Source organism: Benincasa hispida, chromosome 6 (assembly GCF_027475165.1).
Source record: "Benincasa hispida cultivar pf3 chromosome 6, pf3_genome.v1.1, whole genome shotgun sequence".
NCBI classification, from domain to species: Eukaryota; Viridiplantae; Streptophyta; class Magnoliopsida; order Cucurbitales; family Cucurbitaceae; genus Benincasa; species Benincasa hispida.
Window position 1 is genome coordinate 46,193,050 of NC_143483.1, and position 12,840 is coordinate 46,205,889.

The 12,840-nt window shown below is 31.0% G+C and overlaps 1 pseudogene; it reads right to left on the bottom strand.

Moving 5' to 3' along the window:
• Window positions 1–11,032: 11,032 nt before the first annotated feature.
• Window positions 11,033–12,582, bottom strand: LOC150035701 (GDSL esterase/lipase At5g03980-like; annotated as a pseudogene).
• Between the last annotated feature and the right edge of the window lie 258 nt (window positions 12,583–12,840).

Below are 12,840 nucleotides of genomic sequence, written 5' to 3' on the forward strand. Positions count from 1 at the left end.
TTTCTTCATAGAAAGATAATCAGAAGGCAAAGCTGTAGAACCGGCCACTGCAAAGTTGACTCCATGATTCATCAAAGCATCTTTATTCAAATAAGGACTCACCAAAGGAAGTCCAGCATTTAAAGCTACAGATAGATTTGACCATTAGATATTGTTACTATTAGATGTGAATTATCTTGGAGTTATAGAATGAATTAGTGAATGAAAAATTAGAATGTATAAGGTTAAAAATAATTGTTACCAAAGAAATCAAGCATCAGTAGACCGTTGGAGCATCGACCGGTGGGATTGTTGAAGAATGATTGACCATAAGGAAGATGAGAAAATGGAGTGTTAGGATTTTCGCGAATGAGATTTCCAGTGTCGGAGATTGAATCACCAAGTTGGTATATAGCGTCGAACATGCAAGCTTTCAGTGGATGAGCTTTGGATGAACCAAAAACAAGAAGAAGAAGAAAGAAAAGAGAGAGGGAAATTTTGGTTGAAACCGCCATCAGTGAAAGCTTTGTGTGTGAGAAGTTAGGGAAGTGGTGAAGGGTGAAACAATTAGTGATTATTTATAGGTTCAGTTTTTCTTCCCAATGCTTTTGGGATTTTGATTTCAGATTTGTTTCCTAATCCTTCAAGGATGTGATGGAATTTCCAAATTTCCCTATATTTATTATTAAAAAGTTAAAAAGATAGTGTGTTTTTTTAAAAAATAAAATTTAAAGCTTATTCATAGATATTATTCTAAATTATAAAATACTAAAATGATTAATGCTTGAATTTATCTATATGAGTTTATAACTTTAGTTGTTAACAATATTTTTTAGAAGATTATCTTTTTATCATTTTTCGATCCGGTTTTATTTTAATAGATTATAAAATCTTTATTCCAATGTAATTAAATCTAATATTTTACTTTTGATCATTGATAAATTAATAGATCTACTCAATTTAGTCAAATTATATTTGTGTAGACATATTTGTTAAACAAAATAAACTAAACTTTTGTAGATATAAATACATTTGAATTTTCTTTTTATGTATTATCATTGAACATAGGAGATGGATAAAATAAAATACAAAACTCAATATCTTTTTAGATATATACCAAAAGAATAACAAATTTCAAAAGAAAAGCATTTACATTAAAGGAAAATTAAATATGAAACTAAAATTATCTTTTTAAGATAAGATAATGACGAAGCTAATGTTTATATTATTTCAAAGTTAATAAATTAGTTGTAATAAAATTATTGTTTTTCCAAACCCTAAAAAGAATTTGAAAATTCAAAACTTTAATTTTTGAAAACGGACTTAGAAGAAATTGGACTTATAAATAACTTTGTGGCCATTATTTTCTTATAATTTTTATCTATTCTTTTAAAAATTTGTGACATATCTATTATTTTTTTTAAATAAAATTTTGTAATAATTATATGTTAGTTATGATATATACATACATACATATATATATATATATATATATATATTTGATTTAGATTATTTGATTATCATATTAGTTTTAAATTTTTCCATGAGAAACCCTAATGTCTTATTTTCATTTGCAGATTTGGAATGGTATTTTTCTATTTTCAAACAAAAATATTACTTTTTTATAAAGATTAAAAACCCTAAAATATTACCATTTTCCTTAAGCATATGAGCTACATATAAATCGCTGTGTATTTACAATAAATTTGAAAAAAAAAAAAAGAAATTGCATTAAATAACTCAATTTGTAGAGGGGCATACATTTATTGCTTAACGTTGAGAATGATGCCGAATTAAAATATTAAAAAAAAATTAAGAACGGGAAGATTGAAAATGGGTGGGTTTAATATAGACATGAAACGAATGAGAAATTATATTTAATTAGTATATATATAGATAGATAGATACATCTTTATAATTTAAAAGCAATTGAATAAAAATATTTAAGCGACAAAAAGTATAATGACTAAATAAAAAATAAGTTGTTTTTTAACGTTTATTACTCAAATTATCTAATATATTCCTATAACCCTCAACTACAACAAAAAAATTTAAAAAAATTCAAATTTAAAATTAAAAAAAAAAACGAAACCAAACCAAACTATCATTTTAACTTTTATTCAAACGACTTGATGCACATTTTTCCTATTCGTACATAAAAAAATAAACCTTTTTATTGTGTTTTTGTTTTGAAACAATATCATCAATGTCATTTCAAAAAATATTTTTTTTTTGATATTTTCCAAAAAAAGAATTTATGTATTAGGTATATAACACTAATTACACTTTCATTTGAAGAAATAACAAACCAAGAAATTCTCTTGAAATATAGCAAATTTCGTGATCCACACGTGGATTGGTTTTTCGTTAATCCTAAAATACCTTCACCAGCCTTTTTAATTCCAATGTAATTAATTCTACATCTTTCTTAATTACACTATGATTAATTTATCAAATTTATAATGGAGACGGTTTCCTTCGAGATTTCCACCGAAAACTAAGTGCCTCTTTCCATGCGGAAAATTTGACATAAATTTAGTGATTTAATTTGAAAATAAATGAAATTTGTATCTCAACAACCTTCTATCTTCAACAAATGTTTTAAATTTTTCTAAATCATTTATGACTTCTTATATTTATATTATACTTTCTCTTAATCCTAACTAAATCATCTGTTTTTAAAATAATTTTTATGATTATCTTATTTTGAATTTTCAAATATCATATTATATTAGATTTCCTAATTGACTTTTTATATTTATATTAGATTTTTTGTTAATCATAACTAAATCATACATTTTTAGATTGTTTTTATGTAATATTATCTTTATTATAATTTTTTTAAGCGTGAAATATTAGAAATCATCTTATTTTTATTAATTAGTCTTATTTATTGAACCATATTGTTTTTTGTTTTAAAGATTCTGTTGGGGAGAATAGCAAAACAGAAACTTCATCAAATTTATAGTAAATGCACTCTCATTCACTTGTTCCCACTTTTCTTTAACCCTAAAATGCCCTCACTTTTCTTTAACCCAAAAATGCCCTTTGTTGAATGAGAAATTTCGACGAATCACGAGTCGCCACATCATCATTGAAAACCCAAGCCTATTGGAAAAATTATAAGTTTGATTGAGCCTCAAGTAATTAAAGTCGCATATCGGGCCTAACCCAATCAAACCCATGGTGAAATTTGGGAATTTGGACTAAATTAAAGATTAAGCTCATAGTCAGTAGTATTCCGGCCCCACCAACCAATGGGCCCACAAGCCCAACTTTAGCCCAACCCCATTTTGGACCAGTAATGTAATTAGGCTCAAGCCCATGTAAGGGCCATGAGAAATTGCTATAAATAGAGGCATTATCTCTCCATTTGGGAGGGGGTGAGATAGAATTATAGGCAAAAAGCTCTCTGAAGATTTGAAGTCTCTCGGAATCTTGAAGAACATAACTCTTCCTAAGCTTTGAATGCATAGAAGTCATCTAAAGACGCTCTGATAAAACATTATCAAAGCTCTAAGAAAGAAGTCACTAAAGCTTTTGAGATCAAGAAGGAGTTACTAAAGCTCTGAAGATCAGAAGACATATTAAAGTGCTGAAGATTTAAGCTCCCAAGATCCAAGACTCGGGCTCTCAAGTGTTGAAGACTGAAGCTTCTGAAGCTTCAAAGTTTGAAGTTCTCAAATTCTGAAGAACTGAAGATCTTAACTATTTAAAGCTTTGAAGATTAGAAGATTTCAATAAACTGACCGTATCTTCATAACCTACAAGTTGAAGATTCAATTTCCTCAAACTAAAAGGCCAAGCCCAAGCCTGCAAACTCTATAAATAGAAAAGCTCTCTTCATTTGGAGAGGTCAGAAATTTTACATTCCAGAGAGCCTAGAGAGAATTCTCCCAACAACCAGAGGACTCCCTGACTCCTAAAGCTGACCACACCTGAAGACTGAAGTCCTTCGGAGATACAAGCAATCTTCCAAGACTTCAACTCCAAGATCATCACACATTTTGCTTCCTCAAATCAAGCGTACGCATTCGACTGAGAGAGAATCAAAGGATCAAGTACTAGAGATCAAACAACATTGCATCAAATCAACATCAACACCAACTCAAGTTCAACTCTACGAAAACAAAGTTTCTTGGAAGATCATCAAGCCCAAAGGCCGATCATCCTAAGAGATCAATAAGTCCAAAGGTCGTCATCAAAAAGACCATAAAGCCTAAAGGCAGATCATCCAAGACGATCAATAAACTCAAAGAGCCAATCATCAATCAACAAGCCCAAGGGTCGATCTTTGAAGATGTTCTCCAACAAGCCTAGAGGCCAATCATCCAAGAAATCATCAAGCCCAAAGGCCGATCATCCAAGAAGATCATCAAGCCCAAAGGTCGATCAATCAATAAGCCCAAAGGCCGATCGTCCAAGAATATCATCAAGCCCAAAGGTCGATCATCCAAGAAGATCAACAAGCCCAAAGGTTGATCATCAAGTCCAAAGGCCGATCATTCAAGAAGATCAACCAGCTTAAAGACTATAATTTATTTTGAGAGCATCAAAATATTATGTATTAGAAATTGTATTCACTTTCCACAAACTTAATACAAATACAAAGTTGAAGTTCCACGAAATAAATTTCTCTTGAAATCTCGTATGAACACCCTCATCTAATTTTCAGTTTCACTGTATATATTTACAATGCGAGTTATTTTTTTTTAAAAAAAAAGAAATCTTTATTCTAATGAAATTAAATCTAACCATTTACTTTTGATCATTGATAAATTAATAGATATACTTGATTTAGTCAAATTATATATCACATAATTACCCAATTAATTAATAAATGATATAATTATATTATATTCTTAATCTATAGTTTGATATCATATATCCACTATAGTAATTTCTCCTTTATTTGATATAAATCATATTTATATCTTATTTCCTCCAAAATAATGTATTTCATACATTTAGTCAATTATATCATATATAATTAACCAGTTCAATAATATCATATACAATCGAACTCCCTCTTGTCAATATGAACATTTCAAACCGAACCAAAAATTGATTTTCGACTTTATCCAAGCTACCTAGGGGACCTTATGGACTTGTGGCTCAAAGCTCCAATAGTACGTGAATAACTGATTAAACTCTTTAGCCACGGGATCCACCATTCGTTAACTGCCAGACATTCCACTAAAGACCAACAGCTGAACTTTTTTTACCACAGATATATTTCTATATCCATCCGATACAACCAATCATGAGTACGATGACCCTTCACAAATGCTCGTAAGTACAGCTGGACCAATTTACCATTTTGCCTCTGTAGTTACATCTCACTCCTTAAGTACCATTGATTCCTCTAATGAACAATACAACATAGTCCAACTATGTGTGAACACCTCTCGGGCCAAGAGAATGTGTGTGGCACCACATCGTTCAAGTCCTGGAATCAACCCTTAAGGGAGCTATCTATCTACTTGCCCCTTTTTCAGGGAAGGAGTTAATTCCATCTTGTGCAGCTGAGTTCCCAGTTCCTAAATCAGAAGAATCCCTAAAATAGTAGGTTTGAGTCGGCGACCTGGCCACTCGCACCCATACAAATCAAAGGACCGCCCTCAATGACAGGAGTTTCCAACTCACTCAGGATTGAGGTTATGTTACCTATGTCGTCCTAGTGAAGTGAAGTCTTTTTCATGAACGGTGTTATATAACGAGACGTTAACACTTCGTGGTTAGGTCTTATACAAACTCTTTATATAGGATGCCCCCGCTCGCATGTCCCTTACACAAATGATTAGGATCGAACCATCTGTGACAAGTTACAAACTTGTGACCATTCCACAAAGCGGGCCGCATCCGCAGTGTTACCAAGATAAGGCTTCCCTCCTATATCCATATACTATAGACCATTTTAATTATCACTCAAGACATGATCCACTGTATGTCTACACATACATGCTTAGAGTTTCATAGCAGAATAGAATAGGGATTTTTATGTTTATTGGGTTTGTGGTAAAGAGATTTATAAAACAATACAAGTGAAGCAAAATCATGTGCTGAAGTAAAATATCATATATTATTACATCACAAGCGTTCATACAAATTAGTTTACAAACTATAGAACATGAGACTTTAGGGCATCAACCCCAACAAACCCAACTTACATGTTGGTCTACTAGGAAGGTGTCAGACCCTCTCCCAAATTACCCTCTCAAAACTAGAAGGGGATATGACCGCGGTAGTTACTAGCCCTACTGTAACCGCCTTAGCCCTCTAATCTAAATGCCAACCTGTTAAACATTAATAATGTATGAATAAGATATGCCTCCTTAAGGTTCTACAAAATATTATATAACACATGCATGCAACCATGATATAACATCTAAGAGATGAAACGTTCACAGATGGCCCAAACAACTCCAATAGAGCCCTAGTCCCTCTCAAAACATGTGTACATAGACAGATCAATAACCTAAATCTTCTTAATAAGCCGAGTCTTTTAGTGGCAAGCAGCAGCAGGATCAACCCTGAGGAATCTAACCGCTACTTGAGAAGGGAAAACACAGAAATTTGGTGAGCTAAAAGCCTAGTGAGTGACTATAGAATCGTAAAGCAACAAACGTAGCATCACTATAAACATGTAAATATACCAATGAGTAAACTCAAGCAATTGTCTCGAAATGTAGCTTTAAACCATTCTCAGACATCATTAAACATTATTATTCCCTAATTGAGAACGAGCCTAAATGCTCTAGCTCCCAAACGTTTATTACCGACCAAAAGACCCATACTTCGGTCTCTCATTCATAACTGCCTACGTGCACGTGGCCACACTAAGTACCATCATATTTTAGGTACTTCTGCTCAAATACCTTCTCAAATCTGTCCTTCAGTATCGAGCTACTATGATACCTTCTCATATGTCCTTCGGTATCAAATTGGCCAGATACCTTCTCAAATGTCCTTCGGTATCAAATTACTTGTAGTTGGATGTCACTCTTGTAACCTTGGTAGGAAAAAGCAGTCTTTCTTAATTAAGTTCCTTTGCCTAGTATTTACATAAGAACTGTTCCATTGCCACTCATTTACATAAGAACTCATTCTCTCATAGCATTCCTTTAGGAAGATTGCATTTGTTCAGAAAACCATAGCGCTTTTGTAATGGTTGCACGACATACCTTAGCCTGTGTTACACACATATAAGCCGGGAAACATGCGTTAAGTTATTCTCTAACCATTTGTTGCTTGAGGAAGTATAAATTCATCATTAATGTCATTGTGCTTTACTTGATCATATATGCATGAGTATTGGAAACCTTAAGTTTATTTAGTCACTCACAGTTCGTCAGGCTCTTAATGGTTTATACGCTTTCTCCAGCTCTTCTTGGCCTGATAAGATATAATTCCCGTTAAACTACTTAGAATTCTTAGTAAAATACCTCAATTAATTCATTTATTAAAAGAACATTCATCAACACAGACAACTTTACTAGCGAGATCCCCCCGAGCAAGGTCAGCGAGATCCTCTAGAGCGATACCAGCGAGATCCTCTAGAGCGAGATCAAACTTTTCTTGGAAAATTTTCATCCTAGCGATACTCACCTTACCAGCAATACTCAGCCCAATTCCTAGCGAGATTTTCTTCTAGAGCGAGATTGGCGAGATCTTCATCCCTATATCTCGTTATAACTCCCACGGTGAACTGGTTGTTTGTTCATCCCAAGTAGTTGTCTGCTTATGTACCAATTCTCTATTATAAATTTTAAAATTCATAACTCAAAATCCAGAGCTCTTTTCAAGAGACTTCCTTCTACAAATTTGCTAGAATTGAGTAACTTCCTTACCTTAAAATTTTAGCTAAAAATTCCTTGTAGTTTGGCCTGGAGCTTCCAATCTTCACCTCAGGCCCTGATTAATCCGAGGTTCTGCCTCTTCTACAAATTCTCCACTTTTGTTCTTCTCCTCTTGCAATCTTTCACTGACAAGGTAACATTAAAAACTAGATTCTCCCAGTTTTCAAATGGCACTGAATTCACTAAATTTGCTCTTGTCAATTGCCGAAACCATGCTTTTGAAGTTTCACTTCCTGTTTAATCTTTCTGCCGCATCCTGAGTTCAAAGAGTAGATTGCCACGTCACCTCACTCCTAGTGCCTCCAGCCAGACTAATGATTGAGTTTTTTTCATTTAATATATTTTCCTTCCCTTCTTTCATAATCCCTATAAACAAACATGAATTTCTACTTAATAAATATGTATTATAACATTCCTTTGGCTAAACATGCTTATCTAGGGAACCAGGGTTTACAGAAGGTCTACTTCAAACTTCAAAATGGGGAACCATCATACTTTTAAAGAACTTGTCTTCTAGGTCAAATCTTTTTCCTTAATTACAATTCTTCTATTTGTTCTTGATTTCATTAATTTCCTGCATAACTATATGCTACTCTAATATGTTTTTCAATTTTCATAGAGAAATTATCAAAAATAGTCTCTCATCAAGTTTTCACTTTTCAAAACTGATATGCTTTTTGACAACTCAAAACTAATTTTTCTCGGTACATCTTGTTCGAGATCGACTACCAAAATTTATTTAAAAATATACATTTTTCTATCTTATCGATTGTTTTTGCTTCTGCCAAGTTTCTAACAAATTTTTTCAAATATTATATTATCACCAAAATTTATATAAAATCTTACCTAATTTTTCAAATCTTTCACCCAAAATCAAATTTTGCAAAAAAGAAAAAAAGAAATATAAAGAATCCCAGTTATCTCGAGCCAGATTAAAGCTTCTATATATTTGGATTTTCTTGATGAAATATCAAGTAGATTAATATCGAGACTATGTTTTCTCAAATCTTACCCAATTTTTCACAAAATTTGATCTTTTCTAAAATTTAAAAATCACAGTGAACCTGATATCCACTTGGAAAATCATAATTAGTAAATTCACTTGAAAATTTAGAAATTTGAAAATTCATATAATTGTGGAAAGCATAAATTAGGCTAAAGATTTCAAAAATTATGTAAAAATTTAATATATGATTTGATAAAGATAGTCAAATTGTTGGAAAAATTAGGTAAGATTTGGCATAATTTTTAGAAAGATTATTTAATATTTAAAAAAATGGGTAGAATCTCGGTATTAATATTGGCCGATATTTCACCAAGAAAACAAAATATAATCGCTAATGTATAAAAAGTTGATTTAAGTAAATCTTAGTGGTCTATCTCGGGATACATGTATCTAGAAAAACTATTGTAATGAATTTTCAAAAAAGATACTAATTTTGAAAACTGAAAAACTTAGGAAACTATTTTTGACAATTTTCCCTCTCCTATATACATATTATCATTAATATTTCACAATTCCTAATTAAAGAAATTTTGAACATCCTCTCTCACAGCTTTACCTTTTCAATTCTTTCAAAAACCCAAACTTAAACTATCCTTATAAATAACTTTTCTTTTGTAATTTTAAATTTTAAGTAATCGCTTAGAATGATATATTTTATTTGTTACCGATTAACTTTTAAATATTAAGGAAAAAAGATTTATTTTTTCAAATTATCAATATGGTATACTTTTTTTTTTTTTTAATTTGATGCATTCCACTCGTGAAAATTAGAAAATAGATTTGATTAAGTGAGAAATAGATAGATATATAAAATAATCTTATTTTAAAGTATTAAATTGAAACTAAATATTCATGAAATCTCTTACAATGTTTGGAAAATCTAAAAGCTAATAGGCTATTGCTTTTAAAATAGACATGAAATTAACATGTTTCTAAAAGTGATTTTAACATATTTAATCAAATCTGTTTTACCAAATGTAAAAAATGTTAAAAAAATTTTGTGGTCAATTCCATCCGTGAAAGTAATCCCAAACGCACGCTAAGTGGGGTTAAATGCATGATTTGATTGATTTGATTTTAAGCCTAAGATTTGAAATTAACAATTGAATGAGACTATCTAGCTTGAATTGGAAACCTTGGTAAGATTTTGTTTCAATCTTAACATGTTTTATCTTTCATTTACTTTTCTTATTTAGTCAATCTAAACTTCCCTTATTTTATTTATTTATTTTGTAAATTTACCTTAAAAGAATTCAGTTTAGCTTCTTATTATTCGACTTAATCCACTAATAAGTAATAAGTATATTGTTGCTCATGCAAGTATTTAGTTGTATATCAATTTTATAAATTTCATTTGATTAAGGGTCTCAACAACCATGCCCTCACCAAATACCGAATTCTTAACCAATTTCTTAAGAAAAAAAATTATTTATTTATTTTAGTTTTCTATAAACTTAGGCTTAATTAGATTTCAATAATATCCCAAAAAAGTAGAGAAAAAAAAAAAAAGACAAAGTAATATTTTTTAGTACTAAATTTCAAATAAAAATCAAAATTACTAAGGCCCTATTTGGTAACCAATTTCAATTTTTGATTTTTTTTAAAAAAAATTAAACCTATTTTCTCTCATTTTCGTAGAATGGTTTGCAACTTTTTTAAGTACAATAGTTGGATTCTTAGCAAAAAAAAATTAAAAAAAAAAAAAAAAAAATTATTTAAAACAATTTTTTAGTCTTCAAAATTTGGCTTGGTTTCTAAAAAGATGACTAGATAGTAGATAACAAGTCAACAAATTTAAAGGTAGAAGAGATGTTTGTAGGCTTAATTTCCAAAAACTAAAAATAAAAAAACCAAATTGTTACCAAACAGGGCCTAAAAGTACTAAAAGTACTGTTTGATAATTATATACTACTTACCAATTATATAACTTAATTACAACTATTATTCTAACTTTGAGAAACTTTAATCTTTCATTTAATTACCATAATTAATCTTCCATATGCATTGTCATGTTATAAATTGGTCGAATTGAGCAATTGCGAGGACATTGGTTGAGTTTCGTATATATTGGGTTAAAAAAGAAAATTAATATAAGATATAGCATTTTAATTATAGGAAGCTAAAAAGAATATGAATGCTTTATTAATAAAATTTCATAATAAAGTAAAAAACCACCATAAAAAAATATTTAAACAATACAATGCAATTTTGGAAAAATGTCATGGATGAGCCAATGTGCCATGAACTTGTAAGTCTTTTGTGTCAAATGGACTCCATCCCAACTAATATGTTCATTAGGATTTGGGCAAACTTGTACTCCAGGTAGACCACACATTTGCATGAGGTTAAAGTTGTAATCTCCTCCAATCCCACAACATGATTTTTGCAAAGAACCTTCATCAAATCCTGCTCATAGAAAATAGGGTTTAGAGAATTCAAAACATACAAATTTGAGAAACGTTTCAATCAACATCTAACTATATCAAGATTTTGTGTGATGTGAAAAACATACCTAGTACAAAAGCATGACGAAGAATCCAAAGGAATGCATTATAGTAATCACCATAAACGATAACGGTATGTGGATTCTCTTTCTTCAATACTTCAATCGCTTCTTTGACTTGATCATTGTGATAGCTGGCAAAACCATTCAAATCCTTTAAACAGTGGAGTTCATCATACGCACTTGTATCATTGGTTTGGAATCCAGTGAGATAGATGGGGAAACATCCAATTGGAAAGTTTCCAGGAACAACAACTCGAGTAGCACCATAGCTTATTACTCTCTACAAACATCAAAAAAAAAAAATTAAGTAATAAAAAACTTCTCCCATATTCATATGACGAGGAACCCAAAAACAAAAACATGAGAAAAAGAATATCTTAGCAACAAATTACCTCAACAGCAGTCTTTATGGTTTGAACAACATTTGGCACCATGTCTTTTGCCTCTTGTATAGTTTTGCCTTGAAATATTGCGTAGTATAGGTCATTTGCCACCGATTCACCACCAAGAACAAATGCATCCTTAATTTCTCATTGCAATTACACTACTATAATATGAATATTGTCAATATCAAAAGTAAAATGTACAATACTAAAAAACAATGAGTGTATGTATAAAACTAAAGTACAAGGGTAATTAATTACCTCTTTGATTGTGACAAACAGAGTTGAAATGAGAGAACATCCAATCAAGTTGATGTCGAGAGAAGAGATGGCAACAGGAGATAAATTTTCTTCATAGAAAGATAATCAGAAGGCAAAGCTGTAGAACCGGCCACTGCAAAGTTGACTCCATGATTCATCAAAGCATCTTTATTCAAATAAGGACTCACCAAAGGAAGTCCAGCATTTAAAGCTACAGATAGATTTGACCATTAGATATTGTTACTATTAGATGTGAATTATCTTGGAGTTATAGAATGAATTAGTGAATGAAAAATTAGAATGTATAAGGTTAAAAATAATTGTTACCAAAGAAATCAAGCATCAGTAGACCGTTGGAGCATCGACCGGTGGGATTGTTGAAGAATGATTGACCATAAGGAAGATGAGAAAATGGAGTGTTAGGATTTTCGCGAATGAGATTTCCAGTGTCGGAGATTGAATCACCAAGTTGGTATATAGCGTCGAACATGCAAGCTTTCAGTGGATGAGCTTTGGATGAACCAAAAACAAGAAGAAGAAGAAAGAAAAGAGAGAGGGAAATTTTGGTTGAAACCGCCATCAGTGAAAGCTTTGTGTGTGAGAAGTTAGGGAAGTGGTGAAGGGTGAAACAATTAGTGATTATTTATAGGTTCAGTTTTTCTTCCCAATGCTTTTGGGATTTTGATTTCAGATTTGTTTCCTAATCCTTCAAGGATGTGATGGAATTTCCAAATTTCCCTATATTTATTATTAAAAAGTTAAAAAGATAGTGTGTTTTTTTAAAAAATAAAATTTAAAGCTTATTCATAGATATTATTCTAAATTATAAAATACTAAAATGATTAA